The sequence below is a fragment of the Ictidomys tridecemlineatus genome, chromosome 6, assembly GCF_052094955.1.
Source record: "Ictidomys tridecemlineatus isolate mIctTri1 chromosome 6, mIctTri1.hap1, whole genome shotgun sequence".
NCBI lineage: Eukaryota > Metazoa > Chordata > Mammalia > Rodentia > Sciuridae > Ictidomys > Ictidomys tridecemlineatus.
Genome location: NC_135482.1, coordinates 5,648,766 through 5,669,505, shown reverse-complemented (window position 1 = coordinate 5,669,505; position 20,740 = coordinate 5,648,766). Strand labels below are relative to the sequence as shown.

Here is a 20,740-nt window from a genome sequence, read left to right as displayed (position 1 = left end):
ACCGCGCCTGCTTCCCCATGCACTACTCTAGAGTCCCCCACCGTCCCGACCTGAGCCCACCCAAGGGCCTCTGCCCTCTCCCACTGGCTGAATGGGCACAGCCACGGGTGGTGCCCCGAGCTGGACTGAGTTCAGTGGGAGACAGCCAGGACAGGCAAACCCACGCTTGGCTCAAAGCTACCTACGCTGCCCCTCTCCAGCCGGCCAGGTGGAGCATCGTGGACTCCTCTGAAGGCCACCGGAAGCCACCAGGGACGCCTGGCACTTCTGCTGTCCCCCTCAGTCCTCTTCGTCCCTCCTTCCGGATGAGCCTCATGTCCAGCCTGGCCCGGTAGAGAGTGGACGAGGGACGGTGAGGCCACTCAACACACAGGGAGAGAGCCCACAAGGGGTGGGCTGCCTGAGGGCCCGGTGCCCCTGCTGATGACCCTGGACAGACGGAGCTGGCTCCTCCCGTGCCAGGCCGCTGGACCCACTCGCTGGGCCAGAGTGGGGGGCCCCTGGACCCCATCCCACTCGCTGGGTGCTGACTGTCTGGAGGCGGAGGCCAAGGAATGGCTGAGCAGCGTTTCACAGGGCCCTTGGCGGGTTCCCGGCGGTGAAGACAGGCAGGACACTGACCTGCAGACAGGGCTGCAGGGACGCGCCAGCTGGACCGTGTGTGCTGTGCGCGCAGGTACACACGCGCACACGCGTATGTGTTACAGGGCACAGGTTCACGACCTGATAGAACACTCTGGGCCCCCACATCTGCTCCCCTCACCCCAGCACTCCAGGCGGTGGCCTGGACATGGGCAAGGACACCAAGAGGGAGGGAAGGGGTCTGGGCCATGAGCAAGGGGCATGAGAGGACAGAGTCCCACCCAAGAACGTCAGCCAGACTCAGGTGCCAAACCCGACTACTCTAGTGGTCATCGCACAGGCGGCCTCGACTCTCTGGGCCTCAGTTTCCGTCTCTGCAAAATGGGTCTCATAATCCCCTGTCACAGGGTGGTCAGCATCAAGCAAGATGATGCAGGGATCCCATGGTGACCATTGCTCAGGTTGCCGGTTTCCTTAGGGATCCCACGTGAGCAGAATGGGGTGCCCATGCACTTAGAAGCAATCACCAAGACCCCCATCCTGCCTCACCATGAAGTCAGCACCAGACACAAGGCCCGGCTCTCAGGGGACTCACAGATCATGGGAATGACATGCATGAACGTGTGTGTCCCAGCGGGCTGATCTTCTGAGGCAGTTGTGGTTTGCTGTATCAGAAGCACAACCTCATTTAATCCCCTAGAGAACCCTGAAAACTGGGGCTTCTCCTGTCATCCTGCAGATGAAGAAACAGAGAGGTGAGGCCACATGCCCAAGGTCACCCAGCAGGCATGGAGTCAGGGTCTGAGCACCACACCTCGGGCAGAAACCTGCACAACCTGGTCACTGGCTGCTCAGACTGAGGCAGCACAGGGGTCTGTGGGTATTCTGGGGTAAGGAGCAGCATTGGGTTGTGGCTCAGGGAAGGACTGACAGGGGACACCAGTGATCAGGGCCTTAAAAACATGAAGGCTTGGACAGGACAAGAAGAGGAAGGCCAGGCCCAGCAGGGAGGACAGCCTGTTTAAAGGGCCAAAGTGAGAGAAGGGAGCCCCACCTCAGGCCTCCTCTCTGCCCAGACCCTGGTTCTACCCTCCAAGCTGATGCAGATCTTGAAGGGCCTCATATCTTCTTGCTTTTGCGCATGCTGTTCCCTGTTTGCATGCTGTTCCTCATATTCTTCTCTGCTCCAGGCTCAGGGGTGGCAGAGCAGGATTTGAAAGCAGAACTGCTAGACTGCCAATCATGTGACTGTCCCTCCTCACAGAAAGGGAGAAACCCAAGTCTGGGAAGATCAAAGTAGAGGGGGGGGGTGTGCCAAGGTGAGGACAGAGCCAGGATGTGCCTGCGTTTGTCCTCTTGCCCAGCCTGGGATCCCCCGTGGCACTTCAGGGCTCCAGAGCCGGTGCCCCTTTCACTGCCCTGTCCCAGGCGATGGCAGGACAGGGACAGAGAAAGCTCACTGACTCGGGGATCCCACGGCCCTAGGTCAGGGCCCCAGGTCTGACATTGCTCAAGTCAAGTAGCTTCTCCCTGAGCTCTGGCTCTCTCCTGCACAAGGAGACTGTGCCTCAAAAATTATTCAAAGGGGCTGGGCACGTGGCTCAAGCGGTAGCGCGCTCGCCTGGCATGCGTGCGGCCCGGGTTCGATCCTCAGCACCACATACCAACACAGATGTTGTGTCCGCCGAGAACTAAAAATAAATATTAAAATTCTCTCTAAAAAAAAAAATTTATTCAATTATGTGTAAGGAAAGACCCTGGGGCAGAGTAGGGGCCCACAGAAGCAGCTGTCTGCACCTGGGCTCTGGGTCCTGGTTGCAAAATGGATCTCTCTAGGTCCATTTCCTAGTCAGGAAGTTCTGAGGGGCAGCGGGCTCTGGCCTCCGCCTGGCGGGGCATTTCTGTGTGCCCCACCTCTCCTGGAGGCCAAGATCCGAGGAGGCCCACGTCTCCGTGCACAGCCCTGCTTTTGCAAAACTCACGTGGACGCTCCGGTTACTCAAAGTGCCGGCCGTGGACAAGCCCAGCTGACAGGTGAGCCTGGGAGACAGAGGCGAGGGACCAACGTACCCGAGGCCTGGACACCCCATCTCTGCCGTCTAGGAAGAAGCTGGGGCTTGTGATAGGGGCTGCTCCACGGGGACTCTGTCCTCTGGCCATGACAGAGCAGCTCAGAGGCACCTTTCTGGGGCTCAGAAAAAAAGTAGGGTGCCTTCCAGTCCTCGCTGACTCCTGGAGATTGTGACAGCTGGGAATTGATAGCTCCCTCCCACAGACACAGAAACGGAGGCTTGGAGAGTCTCAGCATAACCTGTGGCTTTCATCTCCTGCCTCTCACAGGCGGGGCTGCTTCAACTCCACTGCTGACTGGCGGCCCACGCCCTCCAAGACCCTCTCCCCACAGACCTGCTGAGGCTTTTTGGTAGTGTGGGCTGAGGCTGGCCCCGACACTCTCCCACAGGCCTGAGGCTGCGCCTGGAGCCCGCCCCTCTGTCCCCCAGACAGTGAACACAGCAGTTGGCCCCAGGAGGACATCCCCAGGTGAACGAAGATGGACCTCCCGGTGGCTGGTGTTCCTCCCTCCGGTTACTCTCTTCTCTGAGCCTCAGCTTCCCGAGCTGTAAAACAGGGACCCCCTGCTGCAAGGGGGGGGCTTTGTGGCTTTCAGGAGCCCAGAACGTTCATCCCAGAAGCATCTGGAGTCTTCAGAGAAGCCCCCGCCGAGGGGAGAGGCTCCAGGGCTTTCCAGAGACCTGACCCACCTTCCCCAAAGGGAGGGCGGCTGTCCCAGGCCGCGTGGTGAGCCTGTCACAGGCGGGGCCTGGCTCTCCCAGCGGCATGAGCTCACCAGGCCACCCAAAGGATGAGGCTCAGTCTTGCTAGAGGACCGCAGGGCTCGGGGCCAGACAGGTTCAGGTCCTCGTCTGCCATTTATCAGCTCTGTGGTGACAGCAGCTGTGGGTCACCTCTGTGCTCCGAGGCTCGGCTCCTCCGCCTGCTCTGTCAGGGCTGTGGGGCTCAGCAGGGGGTGAGGCCAAAGTTGGGTGGCCCAGCAGGCAGAGCCCAGCAGGCCCCTGACCAAGGCCCTGCTGGGGGCAGCCGGCCCACCCTCACCACTGTCCTCCCCGGTCCCTGCAGGAGGGACCGGAGAAACGCAGCCTGGGAGAACACACCGCCGGCACGTTCTGCTCCCCACTCCCCACGCCCTTCCTGGAGATGCCACTCTACCCTCGGCTCCCCCAAGCTCGAGTCTCCGCCTCTCTGGAGCAGGACAGCACGGCCGCAAGGGGACTGCCAAGAGTCCACTGCGCGGACTGCGGGGAGCATCCAGAGCTCCTCTCTGGGGGCACTGAGCCCCAGAAGTGGGTGAAGCATCTAGGATCCCCAGGCGGGGGGAGGACAGCCTCGCTGCAGCCCAGGGCTGCCCCGCCACAGGGCCACAGTCCCAACACTTTTTATTTCTTAGTTTGAGACAGGATCTAGCTAAGTGGCTCAGGGTCTCATCAAGTTGCTGAGGCTGGCCTTGAACTTTGGATCCTCCTGCCTCAGCCTCCCCAGTCTCCGGGATGACAGACACACGCCCCCGCCAAACCTGGCTCCACTTCTCCTCCTCACACCTCTCCACACACACCTCAACCTGTCCCCAGGCACTCGCCCTGCACCTCCCCTCCTGGGGCCTCTGCTCACACCAAACCCCAACCTACACGCGCCCCTGTCTCCACCCCCGTGGGTCTTTTGAGCTCGAAGGCCCTGTCTATGCAGGGAGCCCCCCGAGCTTGCTGTCCACCAGACCCTCAGCACCACCCAACTTCTTCTCCTTTGAGGCCAGCTCACGTAGACCCCCATCTTCAGGGAGCCCCCTCCAATGGGCGGGACCACTTGGGCCTCTAAGCCCGCTCCTGGACACACCCATGCCACCTGCTTGGGATTTTTTGCTCAGAGTCAGTCTCCTCCCCTGCCCCCGGGCGAGGGCTCTGTAGACGGGGCAAGGGATCTTGCTCAGAATCCAGCACAGAGACCTGCACAAACCAGCCGCTCAATACCTGTCCCCCTGCACGTGCCTTCACCCCCACACCCCACACCCTTAGTGGAGCGTGTGCCCTCGGCTGGGAGCGAAGACAGGCAGAGCCCGCTCAAATGAAGTTCACCTTCCAGTAAAAAGGTGTACCGGAGGGGGTCGATGGCAGTGGAGTGGGACAAGGACCTGGCAGGATGGTAAGGGAAGGTCTCTCTGCGCAGGTGACCTTCGATGAGAGCTCTAACACAAGTAGAGGAGGGAGTGATGCCAACCAAAGGGAAGGGTGCCCTGGGCAGAGGGAACAGCAGGTGCACGTCCTGAGGCCAGGTACCACGGTGACGCGTGTCCTGGCGGGAGGGGGGAACCGAGGTCGGTGAGGGGAGGAGCCGTAGCCACCCTCAGGAGCACTCTGACCCTGAATGAGCTGGGAGCCACAGCAGGGTTCTGGGCAGAGGAGCCCAGGATGTGACCTCAGTTCCAAGGGGATCGCTGAAGAGCGGGCTCCGAGTGGGTCAGAGGAAGCAGGGAGACCCAGGAGGAGGCCAGCAGTTCAGGTGGTGGCAGTGGGTGTGGGGGAAGGGTCACGGTGCTGATGCAGTTTGAAAGCTAAACCGATGGATCTGCCAATGGATTAAAGGCACAGGGAGACAGGGAGACCAAGGAGGCCCTGGAGGCTCTGGGCCTGAGCAGAGGAGGTGAGGGGAGGCCGGGTGCATGGGCCCAGGACTGACTTCAGCGCAGTGGGTGACCGGCTGAGGCGGAGCCGCTGGATGACCACCAGAGCGGAAATGTAGCCCAAGGCGTTGCCTGCATGGGCCTGCAGGGCCTCGTGGGGTACAAGAACTGGCCACATCCCAGATCCTGGCTCCCGGAGAAGTGGACAAGGGACCTGGAGAGCCACCATGGGAGAAGAGCAGGGAAGCCCCTTGTCCAGTGCCACGAAGCCTTGGCTGAGAGATGGGCATCATGGGCAGGCAGGTGCCCCAGTTGCGGGGCAAGGCGGGAGCAGGAGGAGGAAGACCCATGCAGCCAGGTTGGAGGGCAGGAGCCCGCCCTCGTCCAGGCAGGGCTCTGGGGCTTTGGCAACACACCTCACCTCGGGTCAGGAATGGCCGCCCTCCTTTCACGGTGGGTGTGAGAATCCAATGAATTCATCTGCATCGAGGCCACAGAACAAAGGGTGGCAGGTGGCCGTCAGTGTGAACTACCCACTAGTATCGTAGCCAAAGACCGTGGTGTGCCCAGCAGCCGGGAGGATGGATGGAGCACAGAAGGGGGGGAACAGCCTGTGGGAGCCAGCACCAGGCACACGACGTCCAGCCGAGTGGGGGGACTTGGCTCCCTTTGGGCCATGTGGAGCCACAGAGAGTTCTGTGTGGAGAATTGAAGGGACGGTCCCACAGTCCTTGATTATCCTCTTCCCGTGCTCAGCTCGACAGGCCCCCTCCCAGCCTGGTCCCACGCCGGGACCCTGTCATGACAGCGAACACTTGGTGCTCACCCGCTATATCCCAGGCCTTCTGAAGCCATTAATCCCCTCAGCAGCCCGTGTGTGAGCGCGGGACTATCATTACTGTGGTTTGACAAACGAGGAAACCAAGGCACAGAGACTGTCACCAAGACCAATGGCGTCATGCAGATAGCAGGTGCAGAGCCAGGATGCAAGGCCAGGCATCGGACTCCAGAATGCACACAGGCCTCTCCCAGCTCTGGGACCAAGGTCAGCCCGCTGACAGTGGCCAGACCCCTGTGTCCTGCCAGGCGCAGCAGCACGGGTTCTCTCAGCGGGCCGCGGGTCCTGTGCCTGCTGGTAGAGAGAGAAACAGAGGGGGGGTGACTTGCCCAGGGGCCTGCGGCGGGTCCACAGAAGAGCTGGACTCCAAACACCCAACACAGACTCTGAGCTTCCCTACACCTGGGCCTGCTGCACAGGGAGTGGACACGGACGGGAGCCCCTCCGCCTGGGGCTCTTGGGCTTTTCGCTCCCTGTTGAAGGGGGACACAACGAATCACCCTCCTAGGCTGCCCTGGGGCTTGTGTCACAGTCCCTCTACTTCATCCCCTCTTGACTCTCCTTTCAAAGATTTTTCATCTCAAGAAGTACCCTGGCCTACAGGTCCCTGTCCCTGCCCTGTGGACACACTGTCACCCCTCAAGCCCCACCAGGAGAAGTCCCAAGGGCTTCACAGCCAGGACACCCAGCAGAGGGAAATACAGTGTTTGTAGCCCCAGCAGGTCCAAGGTCACTCCACAAAAATGGATTCCTGGAAACACACAAACCAGCAATTTACCCTGAGAATTTTATTGGCCTTAAAAAAAAAAAAAAAAAAAAGCTATCTCATTTGAATAATGAAGAGAGAGAAACCACTCCCAGTCCCCCTTTCTGATGAGTGAGGATGCACACTGTCAACAGAAACGCGACATTCTTGGGGAGCTCCGGGTCTGATTTCTTAGCCACTTTTGTTTCATAAAACCCAGCATTTCTATTAAGACAGGATGATGTCCACACAGTTTGCTTGTTTTGAAGCAAACTGTCTTGCAGACGGAGCAAGACTTCGGTTTTGGTTTTGTTTTTGAAAATTTCTTAGACAAAGCTCTCATTCCCGACTTCGCGCCCGCCCCTCCGGCCCGAGGGGAAGGGATTTCCAAATCCATCTGATATGTCGGCTTCTTTGTAGCATCCACTTCATCGCTCAGAAGCCAGCCATGATGTCATAAGCCCATCAGATTTCCGGCAGGGGGAAAACGCTGGGGAATTGGAAAGAATGGATGTTTCTTCCCCGTCAGGAGGAGGGGGAAGGGGCTGGGTGTGTTTGGGAGGAGAAGCCTGGTGGCCGGTGGGGGGAGGCAGGCGCAGTGTTTGTGATATTAAATGTCAGGCAGAAACCTGAAAAGCCCAGCCACCCAGATGTTTTCTCCATATCCAGATGTCGGGCGCGGAGCAGACCGTGCCCCCCTCCCAGGAGGCGCTCGGCATTTCGGCGGCTTTGACCTCGGGGCTGCAGCAAGCGCCGCCAGGAGCTGGACACCCTCGGCTGCCCACCCTCGGGTCTGGAATTTTCTTTCCTAAATCTTTACACATGGATGACAGGAGTAACTAGGTCCAGATTTTTAAAAGCTGTTGAAGCAGTGATTTGAAAAGTTCAGTCCTTGGAATCGGCTGCCACAGAATCCTCTCTGCGAGCCAAAAAGGAGGGAAACAGCCCCAGCCAACACACACACACAAACACATGCGGCTCCCGAGCCACAGGACTTAAAACCCCACACACAACGGCGGGTCTGGGAACAAGGGCGCAGACCGGCACGGAGGAACCAGGAGCCTCCCCCAGGAGCCCGCCTCCCCCAAATCAGAGCAACACGGAGCAGCTTTGTTCTTCCTGACAAAGCCCCTCGCTTCCAAGGCACCGGCGGCTGCCAACAAAAGCACCGAGTAGAACTCATTTACACTCGGCTCCAGGACTCATAAAGTACAGGAATGGAAATGGCTTTGCCGGGGAAGCCCCTCCCCACAGCTGGCAACAGGGACCCCTCCCTAGGCTTGGGGGAGCCCTGTAAGCCACAGACAGGCAGGGTGCTGGCCTCCCGGTGGCCTGGCCACGCGCCCTACTGAGGCCACCTCCTAGACCTGTGACATCACAGCTAATTGCCCCTGAAAATGAGCCAGGAACTGCAGGCCCCTCAGGGCCATAACCCTGCGACTTCACAGGGAGCCTGGGAGGCAGCTGGGGAGGGGAGCGCTCCAATTAAAACCCAGGAAAAAAGAGTGGCCGAGGAGACCAGGGGATGGCATCTGGCAGAGGGCAGGAGAGGTGAGTGGGGGCTCAAGACTAAGGGTGGGGGCCTCCTTCAACAACCCCTGTGTTTTACAGATGAGGAAATCGAGGCCCAGGGTGGCAGATCGGCCCGCCCAAGGTCACCAGGCTAATTAGCTGGACAGCCAGGCCTGGGGAACAGAAGACACAGGCCTGGCACCGCACCGCTCTTCCCTGAACGTTATCTAATTTAATCCTCAAAGCACCCTACCAGGGAGGGATTACCATTAACCCCAGTGTCCAGAGGAGCCAATGGAGGTGCAGAGAGGTTAAGTCACGTGCCCAAGGTCACGCAGCTTATCATCAGCAGAACTTGGCCTGAACTTCTGTGTCACCTGATTCCGAATCCAGTGCTTTTTCTGCTGGGAGGGGGGAGGCAGCCGAGATTTAACTGGGAGCAGTGAATCTGATTTAAATACATATTTAAAATGCTGGTGATCCCCACAGAACAGAAGGGAGTAAATCATTGCAAATTAATTTTTTTAAAGCCATTCCAGGCAGGAGGGCTGGCTGGCCGGGTGGGTGGGTGGGGAGGCTGCTTTTATTCTGTCCCTGCCAGAGCCTGGATAAAGCATGGAGACGTCTCTCTAGCCGTGCGTGGCGGCAGCTCAATCCCCTGAAGCGGGGTGGGGTGGAGGGGGGACGTGATAAAAGCTTTGTCGGGCATCTGCGAGAGCATAATCTGCCACAGGAAAGGTGCCAGGCGCACAGGTCTGCTGGAGCCAGGGGAGGGAGACGTTCAGAGTGTACAGAAAACGTGAAAAAATAAAAATAAGAGTCAGTCCCTCTGTGCTGATTCCTGCCTTCCAGCTCCGAGTTCCAAGGAGCTGTGGGCCTCCTGAGCACTTACTTGGGACCCAGAGATCTGGCTCCAGTTCAGGGAGGTGCTGCCTGGGGTGGTGCCTGCCCAGGATGGGGGGGGGGCGAGGCCATCCCTGTGGCCCTGTACTGTGGCCATCTGGAGGGCTCCCATAGCACCACCTTCTCCCAGAGCAGTGATAGAAGGAGACAGCCTCCGGGAGCCGGGACAGAAGGACCGGGGTAGGCCAGCCTGAGCCCAAGGCAGCACAGGAGCCACCTCTGGGCCTGGTCCCACCGGGCCACTCTCCCCACAGCATCAGACCAGGCCTGCTGATCTCTTTCACGTGTTTCTGTGAACCACAAATGGGGTGTGGAGCCCAGACCTGGGGCCAGAGAAGGGGAAAGAAAAGTTTCCGCCATCTGGACACCTGGCCCGGCTGAGCAGCTCCTGTTTTTCTGGGGAAAACCTATTCACCCTTAACGCCCTTTGCCTCCCATACACCCAGAAGAGAACTGGCTCCTGACCTCGTGGCACTTACAACGGATGGCAGATGAACATGACCAAGTAAGGACACAACAGCGTCCACAGAGGGAGTGGTCCCCAGGCTATCGGGGCCCATTAGAGTGGAAGTGTCAAGCCAGAGAGGACAGGAAGGCTTCTTGGAGCAGGTGACATTGGTCCTAAGTCCACAGAATGAGGAGCATTAACACCTTTATTCCTGTCTTCCCTTCTCTTGTTCCCTTCTTCACTGTGTGTTGTCCATCATCTATGTCCCTGCCCTGGGCTGAAGTCCTGTGAGGCAAGAGACATGGTCTGTGAGGCAAGAGACATGGTCCATCTTATTCACTGCTGTGTTGCCAGTGCCTTGCACATAGTAGGTGTTTCTAATTTTTTTTTTTTAACTGGGGATTGAACTCAGGGACAATTTACCACTGAGCTACAGCCCCAGCCCTTGTTATTTTTCATTTTGAGACAGAATCTTGCTAAATTGCCAGACTGACCTATAACTTGGCCTCCCCAGTAGCTGGGTCCACAGGAGTGAGCCACCACACCTGTTTCACAGTACATATTTGTCCATCAAAAGAATAAACACATACAAAAGCCTTGTGGTAAAAGGAGTCACAGAGGAGAAGGAAAGGGGGCAAAGGGCACAGAGGGGGAGGGGAGATGAGACTAGCCCCCTCCAGGAGAGGGACATGTTGTTGTAGGTGTCTCCTAGACATGCAGGTACCTGCCAAGGAGCTCCTTTCTGCCCTCCCCTGCAGCAAAAACGGGGTACAGCGTTTCCTTCCCCTATGGGAGAGTGTCACATAATATCCTCCCTACCCTATCTTCTGGGGCAGAGTACCCTGGGGACAAAGCAGGTGGGCATCAGCATCCCCTCCCCAGCACTCTCTTGGCTACCTTTCCTCCTCCATTCATTCCCTGGATGTGCCGCCACCTAGTCACAGTGGCAGTAAGAAGCAGATCCAGGGGTCCCAAGCCAGGGCCTCCAGGTCCCCCACCCCTAGGTCCACCTGCCACACTCATGCCTGGCCCCCTTTCTCCTCACTGAGGCTGGGTGAGAGGAGAAAAGGAGACAGACGGGTGATGGTAGTCCCCTCTGATTTCCAGCGTGTGATGGGGACACCAAGTTGGCCCATCTGCCACACGTGCGACGCAGACTCCTCAGGCGCCCAGCCAATCCTGTGGGATGGAGCAGGAGTTGAGTGAACCGGTTCAAAGGGCTCTAAGTGAATCCCCTCTGGTCCTGCTCTGGGACTCTTCACAGCCAACTCCTCCCACTCGGCGGCACGTGAATTCCAGCGGTGGAATCTGGGGCTTGGGGATTCTCCCAAGGCGCCCCGCCCGGGGAGGGCGGCTGAGAGGCGACAGGTGAGCTCCGTCGGGCCCCCGGCGGCGGGGAGCCCGGCCTGTGGGCAGCTCCGAGCGCGCCCAGCCCTGCCTGCGGCTCGACGCACTCCGGCAAACTTTCCGCGCCTGGGACCCGCGGGCGTCTACACCTGCGGGCCGTTCTGCGACGCCTCCACCACAGGCGCGCGACTGCACTGCCTCATTGCCCCCAGGTCGCTGCAGCGTGCCTCAGCCATACCTAGGTCCGCCCAGAGTCACCAGCCGCGAGTGAGCGGGACGGCCAGCCTCAGCCTTGGGGAACAGTCTTCACCACCTCCAGATCTTGGAGGCGCCTCAGCTGCACCGCCTCCGCTCGTCTACACCGCCTTGACAACCATCAGGTCGCTGAAGACGCTTCAGCTTCCGGACCGCGTCTACACCGCCTCGGCCATCCCCGGGTCACCGGGAGATGCCTCAGCTCAGGGGCCGCGTCTACACCGCTCAGCGCTCTCGAGACCCTTCAGGGGACTGAGACGCCGCGACTGCTGCTCACTGGGGGATGACGCCCCCGATTTTCTCCGGGTGCCCCACATCCCGGGCGAAGCCAGCCGGGGCAGCTTACCTTCGCCCTCGCGCTCACGCTCCTGTTCTGGCTGAGCCGTCTCTTTCACACATTTTGCAATATTGTCAGTGGCCAAAAGGAATGTTGTAAATCCTCCTGCGTGCACGTGGCTGCCCTCCCCAACCCGCTTCAATGCTTTTTTCGTCCTTTAGGACAATACTCGGCCCCAGCTGCCGGCCGCTGGCCACGGGGCTCCAAACAGGCTCGGCTGGCCACGGCGGGGCGGGGCCTGGGCGGGGCTGGGGCGGAGAGAGGGCGGGGCCTGGGCGGGGCGGGGCACACCGGCCCTGGCCGCCCTCCCCCGGGAAACCACAGCCTGAGACGGAGGCTCCTGTTCCAGCTCATGATTGGTCGAACGGCCGGCAATGCTGGCGTCTGATTGGCTGAGAGGAAGAAGGGCTCGGGCTGCGGTGGTGGTGGTGGTGGTTTGCAGATTTCATTCTCCAAGGCCTTTTCTTTCCTGCAGCCCCCTTTGCTCTTTGGGGCCCTCCTGAATCCTGCAGCGTTTTCCTCTCTGCTTCCGTGCTCATAACGCTTACTACCACCCGCAATGTACCTGCGCTCTTGACCTTCTCTGGCACGTAGCACTTTAAAGTACCGGGGGTTTGTACTGCTCACTACTATCTATATCCCCAGGGTCCTGCACATAGTAAGTGCTCCAAACGTTTGTTGATTAAATTAATAAATTAATGGAAAATGTGTATATTTAGAGCCCCCCCCCCCAGTACTGGGGGTTGAACCTAGGGGGCCTCCACCACTGAGCCACATCCCTGGTCATTTTATTTTTTATTTTGAGGCAGGGTCTTGCTAAGTTGCTCAGGCTGCCCTCAGACTGGTGCTTCCTGCCTCAGCCTCCAGAGCTGCTGGGATTGCAAGTGTGTGCCACCGTACCTCCCAGAGCTATCTTTAATGCTACCAACTTCGCTTGGGGGAAGGAAAGTGCAGGAAAAATGCAGTCACCTGCCAGCTGACACCAGGACGTACTTACAAAACTGGACCCCAGTCCTCTACACAAAGATGTCCTGTGAGGCATCAGAGCCTGTTTCTCCTGTACTAAAAGAGTGTTGTATGAGGGCAGAGATGGGTATTTCAGTAAAGGTGCTGCATGTACCCAGCACAGTGCTGGGCAGTATCAATTTGCCCGTGTTAAAATCCTAGTTTCCCTTCATGGAAACCCACTCCCCACCCCAAATCATGGGGAAGTGAGAAGTACCCTGCTCAACCCAGGCTGCATTGCCCGTCTCTGACAGTGGGCTTGTGGGGACAGTCGTGAGGACTGTCGCTGAACAAACTAACTTGAACAGAAATACTCTTCTTTCATGGTGGTGTCCTTGGGAATCCCCTCAGTGGGTCCTTTGATGGGGGGCGGTATCTGAGATGGAACCGAGGGAGAGGGCTTCCTCTGATGAAGGAGCATGTAGGATCTGCTCCTGGAGAGGGCTGGAGAGGGTTAATTGACCAGAAAAATGCTTAAGGAGATCCTGTCTCCTGCGTAGTGGGTCGCCAGAGGCAGGCACGCGGAGGAGCCGGCTTGGTAGCAGATGAATGAGTTCTTCCTCTGTCTGTGACTTTACATGGGCTTCTTACAAGGACACCAGTGGTTGGATTTAGGACCCACCCTAATCCAGTGCAACCTGATTTTAAGTTAATTGTATCTGCAAAGACCCTATTTCCAAATCATGTTCCGTTCACAGATACCCATGATCAGGTCTTGGGAAGCTGTTTTTTCAACCCACAATGAGGCTCAACAAGACAAGAGCATTTGACTCTGAGAACAGGAGCAGAGCCCCTGAGGCTGCCCAGGCGGATTCCCTTCCCGGCTGGCCACTGTTCTCTTGGGCTTCCTTACCTCCAGCTCATCGCGATCCCAGCACCTAGCCGCTCCCTAACCAGAGCAAGGAGGAAGGCAGCCTTGAATACCAGGCCTTCTCAGGCCTGCCCTTTCGACTGGCCCAACCCAGCCGAGTAGGGCCCTGCCTGCCTGTCCCTCCCCACTGCCTGTCTGGTCCCCACCCCCACCGCATCTGAGATGGACAAGGACAATAAAAGCTATTTCACAAGCAGCTGGTGATTAATCACCAAGTTAATTAAATAGGCAGTAATTGCACTTCAATTCCAGGGGAAGGAATAATGTCTTGGGCAGGGGTGGGTGGTCAGCCTAGGTCCCCTGACAAGGTGGGGCCAGAAGACAGAAAGGGCTTGAAAAGGCAGGAAGAAGCCAAGCAGCAATTTTAAGGAGTGGGTGCTACCACCAGTACTGAAATGGTTATTTGTCAGATGGTGGGGCTACACGGTTAAGCTCATCGCTGCGCTTTTGCGTGTCTGAAATATTTCATTAACAACCACTACCACACACACACAAAAAAAAAGTCAGGGGGGCGGGTTAAGTATTTCTTAACTCTAGTTTCGGATTTATAAATGGGCTCAAAGACCAGTGTGCCTCACTTTACACAATAGAGAGGGCCTTAAAATAATGTGTAAATCGAATCCCGTTTGCCCACCCAGTACGTCTTAAGGCCGCTGATGCTCTGTCTTCATTTCTGATTGATTTTCCCTGGCAGAGGCGCCAAATTCTTTGCTTTAAGTGTCAGGCTCTCTCTGTCAAGTAGTTAATGACCTATAAAGCACTTAAAATGTACTGGAGGAGATGCTATTTGGAGGCACCCTGCTGCGTATCCTCTCCTATTGTCAGTAATCACCCCTCATTTATTTGCTCTTATTGGTTTAGGATTTGCTATCAGGTTTCCCTAAAGCTGAGCCCACCAGGAAGGGTCCAGTTCTCTGGAGGCCCGGATGGGTGCTGGGGTGGCTATCCAGGAGCAGTGGCAGCGGGTGTGGCCTCTCTTCTCAAGAGCCCTTCAGTTTGGGTGCCGCGGTCAACTCTTGGCCACATGTTCCCGGCTCTGCCTTTCTCCAGCTGGGTGACCTTGGGCAGTCACTGCCCCGCTCCCAGCCTCGATTTCCTTATCCACAATGCCCCAGAGCTGGTGCCTGTCCTTGGGCAACACCCAAGGATAACACCAGCCTGCAGAGGTCAGTGCTGGGAGCTAGAGAAGAGGCCCAAGGTCAGTGTGGTCACAGAGGCCATGGCAGGCACATGGTCAAAGCCAAGGCCAGAGTTGGGAGGAAGCATACCCAAGGGGTAAGCCACTGGCCGGAGGGTGAGGAGAGCTTTCCAAAGAGAGCTGACTAGGTCCCCCGGAAGGCAAAGTGTATTAGCTTTCTGTGGCTCCTGGAACCAATTACCACAAACGCGGTGGCTTAAGACAACACACATTTATTCTCTCACAGCTCTGGAGGCTGGGAGTGCAAAATAGTTTCAACTGGCAAAAACCAAAGTGTCCCCCGGCTACGCTCCCTCGGAGGCTTTTGGAGAATCCCTTTCATTGCCCTTTCCAGCTTCCAGAGCTGCATCCCCTGGCTACTGCCCCCGCAGTGGGTATCTCCAAGCCTCACTCTGCTCCAGCGACACATGGCCTTCTGCCTGTCATCTCCCCCCGCATCCCTCTTATAATAATCCAGGATGATCTCCCCATCTCAAGAGTCTTAATCACATCGGCAAAGTCTTTGCCATGTAAGGTAATATTCACAAGTTCCAGAGACTAGGAATGTGGACATCAGAGGGTCCTGACACCATTGCTGGGGCTTAAACCTCAGCCACACCCTCCATCAGCTAGGGGGACTTGAGCAAGTTGCTATAGATGGCTGAGCCCCAGTTTTCCCATCTGTAAAATGGGACCAGTGCTCATCTCCAGATAAGTCAGGAGGCATCTAACTATCAGGCAGAGGGAGCTTCCTGTGCAAGCCTGGAGGTTGAGAAAGGACCTAGAAGGGCCCTTCTGTAGGAGGGAAGGAGGGAGGGCAAGAGAGGGCACAGGGCAGGGCAGGCTGGAGTGTGGGGGGGAGCTGGGCCAGTTCCCAGGAACCATACATATGTGCACTCTGACTTGGGGACAGTGGGCAGGGGACACAGAGTGTAAACAGTGATGTTTTGTGTTGTTTTATTGAAGTCAGATTCATATAGTAAAACGCACCCTCTTAAAGCGTCTCATTCAGTGGTCGCCGGCCTGTTCATTAGGTGGGGCAACCATCACCCCTGTCAAATCCCAGAGCGTTTTCATTATCCCGTAAAGAAGCTTCTACTCCTCGGCGGTCCCCAAGAGTGGGACAGTGGAGGACGGAGCATCCTGAAGGGTCTCCACAGCCTTAAACCCAGAAGGAAGACAGGGGCCCCCTGAGCACTGAGTTGTGGGGGGTAGTGAGGTGGACTCAGGGCGAGACCTTCCTGATGCCATGACCCTCCTCAGCCTGCCCAGCTTCCACCCCTGGTCCCCGGGGGCAGGAAGAACCCAAAGCCTCGGACGGAGGGGAGGCTCCGGGCTCACTGGGCAGGCAGCACCGCGGTCACTGTTTCTGTCCCTGGATCTGGTTCCTCCTTGGAACTCAGTGTGTGCACTTGTCCCCACCGCTCAGAGAGGCCAGCCACTCTATCCCAGCGTGCGCCACATCAGCGTCCTCAGCCACAGGAGGCTGCTGCAGGCAGGTGCAGGGTGGGGTGGCCCTGGAGCCCTGAGACTCCCCCGCCCCCGATCCAGACTCGCTGGGTGGCTGGGACCCAGCGGGATAAAGAGGGACCCGGAGGGGCTTCTCTAGGACTTCCCCGCCCTCTGTCCTGGCTGGGCTCACTCCTGCTGGGTTCTGGAGGGTCTCGGGCCCTCCGTGGCCAGGGGGTCTGGGCCTGCCTAGAGGCAGCTGAGACAGGAGGAGGCCATCTGGCGAGGACATTGCTGAGCCCGCTGAGGCGTCCCCTGGCAGTGACAGGGGCTTCTGGGATCAATTAGCAGAACCACCCAACGGGGCTCCCAGCGCTGATGCAGTCTGCAGGCACGCGTCACCAGAGCCTCTTGACAGCCTTGGCGGCCAGGAGTTGGGTGGGGGAGTGCTGCTGGCCTTTCCCCCTGCCTGGGCCTCGCCTCCCACGCCTTGGCCCAGAGCCTCTTCCTGCCTGGCAGACAAGAGGGTACTGGCCTTCCAGAACCTTCCTGAGCCTGATTTTTATTGCCTCTCTTCTCCCCATGTTGAGGATGTCACCGCATGTCTGGCTTGGTTTTCACATATGTAAAATGGGTCACATACTCATTAAAGATCACTCCTTACAAATTGAAAAGAAAAATCATTCTCCTTTTGCAGCAAGAACAGGCACTGAATTGCCAGCAAAGAAAAGGATCAATTTATTCTCTTTTGCTTGTTTGTTTTGTGTTAGAGACTGAACCCAGGGGCGCTTAACCAGAAAGCCATATCCCCAGCTCCCTTCCCCTTTTTTTTGGGGGGGGGGTACCAGGGATTGAACTCAGGGGCACTGGACCACTGAGCCACACCCCAGCCCTATTTTGTGTTTTATTTAGAGACAGGGTCTCTCTGAGTTGCTTAGTGCCTCGCTTTTGCTGAGGCTGGCTTTGAACTCTCGATCCTCCTGCCTCAGCTTCCAGAGCCACTGGGATGACAGGCGTGCACCACCTCACCCACCTTGCTGTTTATTTATTTATTTGTTTATTTTTAAAATATTTTTTAGACGTTGATGGACCTTTATTTTCTTCATTTATTCATATATGGTGCTGAGACTTGAACCCAGGGCCTCACACGTGCAGACAAGTGCTCTACCACTGAGGCCCAGCCCCAGCCCCTCGTTGACTTTTTAAACAAACAAAAGACTCAGAGTCAGAGCTCTGACTCCTGAGTCAGGCCCAAAAGGGGAAAGGTAAGGTTCTCCGTGGTGGTGACACTCGGGCCTCCTGGGGAGCGGGATGTGTGTGGACTGACGAGCTGTGATGTGGTGAGAGGACCAACGAGACTTGGTGAGAGAGAGGGGCCCCCAGAGGCCTCATGGAGGGGATGGGATTTGCACATCAATCCTCGGGCAAAGAACGGGTGAAGGTCCTCGGGACCAAGAGAGTGGGAGGAGCACAGGCTCAGAGGTGGGGAGTGGGCACAGTGGGTACAGGAGCCGTGGATGCGGGGAAACGGAGGGGCCTCTCTCCAGCCCCAGCATAGGGCCTGGCGCAGAGTCAGGCTGAACCATGCTGCTGAAAGACTGAAGGGTGACAGGAGCCCTGAGGGCAGGGCTAGGGTCAGCCTGGATCCTACGGACGTGGAAGGCTCCGTGAGGCTGCAGTGGGTGTGAGGTGGGCCCCGCGTGGCCTTGGATGTCCCCAGAACCACTTGCAGAGAAGCCTGTTCCTTCCCTGTGGAATGACCTTGGACCCTTCCTTGGTGATAATGCGATGACCATGGCCACAGGTTCCTACAGCGTTTTGAGAGGGTCAGGGCGTGGTCGCAGCTCCACCGCAGAAAGGTCTATTCGGTGCAGAGACAGGGAAGCGCTGAAGGAGGAGGGGGTGGAGGGAGGCTCTGATGGTTGAGTTTGGCAGTGGGAAGGTCGGGGATAGGGGAGAAAAGTCAGCCCTGGATCAGGACCATTGTGTGTGTGTGTGTGTGTGTGTGTGTGTGTACATGCACCCCTTCATGGGTGCATGTGGGCAGCACTGTGTCCTGAGCCAAGAACAGGAGCTCAGCTAGGGTCTGACCTACAGGCCCAGAGTGTCCAGTGGGGGATGGGGACGGGGCAGGTAAGGGGACACAGAGAAAAATCCAGCAGTCCCTGGCCCCTCAAGGCCCATGAAGTAGTAAAATAAAATCAGACACAGCCACTTGCAAAGTAAGTTTTCAGGTAATGAGAGGGTTGTAAGGCGAACAATGCCAATTACAGCCGCATTAGCCTGGATTATAAAGCTTCTAAGGGGTGACTTGCACCCCAGGCCTGCTGTGCGGGAACTTCCAGAGAGACCTGGGATCCCAACGGCCAGCTGCCAGGACCAGGCCTCACAGCAGGTGTGGGCTGCCAGGCAGGTGCGGCTCAAGGACCCCCTGGGCTGCCCCCACTGCCCCAGGAGACTGAACACCGGGAGGCAGGAGGCTCCCTATTTTACTGCCAACACGCGAACAATTTGGGAAACCTAACATGAGCCTTGCACGGATGACAGTCTAACTGAAGGAAATGTGTCCCTCCGCGGCTCTTTGTGCAACCCCCCACCCCGCAATCCATCGCCCCTCACCCGACCCGTGGGGGCGGGAGAACCACACAGGTTTGGAGCCAGCCCAGGTTTGCCCTCCCCGGGGCTGTGTGACCCTTAGCCAGTCAGCTTCCCTGAGCTGTAGTTCCTGCTTTGGTAAATTGGGGCTATGGGTTCCCTACTTCCTAGCACTGTTTTCAGGATTAAATCAAATTTCATGGCATGATCTCTGTGCCTGACTACTGGGCACTGTCATTGGGACTTTAAATGCCCACACCCTGAACCCCAGGAGCCCCTTGCCATGTTTTGTAGCCTGGCACAATGACAGGAGCCTGTAATTCCAGACATTCAGGAAGCTAGGGCAGGAGAATCACAAGTTGGAGGCCAGCCTGTCTCAGATTTAAAAAGTGAAAAGGGCTGGGGATGCAGCTCAGTAGTAGAGCGCTCCTCCGTTAAATCTAGGAACTGAAAAAAAAAAAAAAAAGTTCTGTAGAGGTGTCCAAGGAGGCGCACACAGAGTGTTCCCTGCAGAACCTTACTCGAGGCTGAAAAATCGTAAACAACTGAAGAGGCCATTGGTAGGGGCCTGATTAAATCAGGATCCATCCGTCCTGTGAGTCCTCGGCTGTAATTAGAGTCTGGCAGCTCCTACATGCTGGCTCGGGCACATCCCCACCACGTGGGGCCGCGTGAACAAAGCCAGAGCTGACAACTTCTACAGAACGGCTCCACCTCAGCTCTCAGAACCCCCCGCAGGTGCCCCGTACCGTAGGTCCCCATAGGTGTATAAAAATGCGATAAGAACCGCGAAGAACGCTGGCATCATCGTGGTGTTGCGACCCTAGACGGCAGTGACTTGGGAGGCTGAGGCTTGAGGATCACACGTCTGAGGCAACTGAGCAAGACCCTCCCTGTCTCAAAGTAAAATTTAAAAAGGGGCTGGGGCTGGGGCTCAGGGGTGTGCCCTCGCCTAGCATGTGGTACAGCCCAGGTTTGACCTCCTGTGCCACAGACCTAAATAAAAACAGCAAAGAGGAAAACACTCCCATGTGACCTTGGGGTTACCCCTGGGAGGGGCCTAGGGTGGAGGCTGGGGTGGAGGCTGGGGTGTGGCGGGCACAGCAGAAGGAATACCGTCTTGCTGTAGCTCTACCACAGCACGTGTCTGTGTCCTCTGCTTAGACACTCGCTCAAAATGGGCCAATGCCAAGTGCAGAGAGTACGGCCTGACCCACACACTGCCAAGACTCCGCCAAGACCCAGAGGCCAAAATCACGACCACCGTTCAAGGGAGGAGTGAGAAAGGAAGGTGTCTCAGAGCTTCCCATTGATGTCCCCAACACTGAAGTCTGGATTCAGAGCTGGCAGTGCCCCTCCGGGCAAATGACATCCCCCAGCATTGGGCAGCCGGGGGTACACCTCAGCCTGGCTGGGTGAGGCAAAGGCCCCGTCTCCTGGAGGAGCCGTCTCCCAAGAGAACCATGGGGCTACGTAAAGACCCATCCCTGAAATCCCAGAGGCACCCTCAGAGCGGAGCGTGGCCTTTAAATGAGACGGGGAAGAGGCAGGTTTGTCGGAAACTTGATTTCAGGTTAGTGAGGGCTGGAGGCCAGAGCGGTGGCAGCGCCCGCTGAGGCCACCTGCGGAAGTCCTGCGGTCCTGGCTGGGAAGGGAACCCAGCCTCTCGGAGGATCGGGATTGGAGCCACAGGCACATGTTCCCATGGAAACTCAGCTGCACAGAAGCCTCTGGAATTTTTTTTTGCTGAGGAGGGGCCACCACCCCTGCACCCACTTCAGGATCCTGGGCTGGGTTTCCAGGAAGGGTTTTCTCACGTTGGCGAGTGTTGGGAGGAGCAGGCGCTGGGGAGGGTGGGTGGCTGAAACCCTCTGGAGCCCCAGACAGGGGCCATGACTCTAGCCATTTATCACCCTGGAAGAGGCCAAGGGTAAGGAGCCGCCGGTCAGAAGTCCTTGAAAAGACTCAGATGCCCTGAGGCTC

At 57.6% G+C, this 20,740-nt stretch overlaps 1 protein-coding gene and 1 long non-coding RNA gene across 3 annotated transcripts in view; one reads left to right on the top strand and one right to left on the bottom strand.

The window, feature by feature from the left end:
* Positions 1 to 11,890, bottom strand: part of Tcf20 (transcription factor 20) — a 174,504-nt gene extending 162,614 nt beyond the window's left edge. For both annotated transcript variants that reach the window (XM_078052631.1, XM_040277109.2), the window contains exon 1: positions 11,670 to 11,890. The gene's annotated coding sequence lies outside the window, so the exon portion shown is untranslated. The remainder of the gene's footprint in view (positions 1 to 11,669) is intronic.
* On the top strand, positions 7,589 to 11,675 carry LOC144378488 (uncharacterized). Its single transcript, XR_013440206.1, has 3 exons — positions 7,589 to 8,409; positions 9,720 to 9,778; positions 10,829 to 11,675. It is a non-coding gene; the product is annotated as an uncharacterized LOC144378488 (long non-coding RNA).
* Positions 11,891 to 20,740: the final 8,850 nt, after the last annotated feature.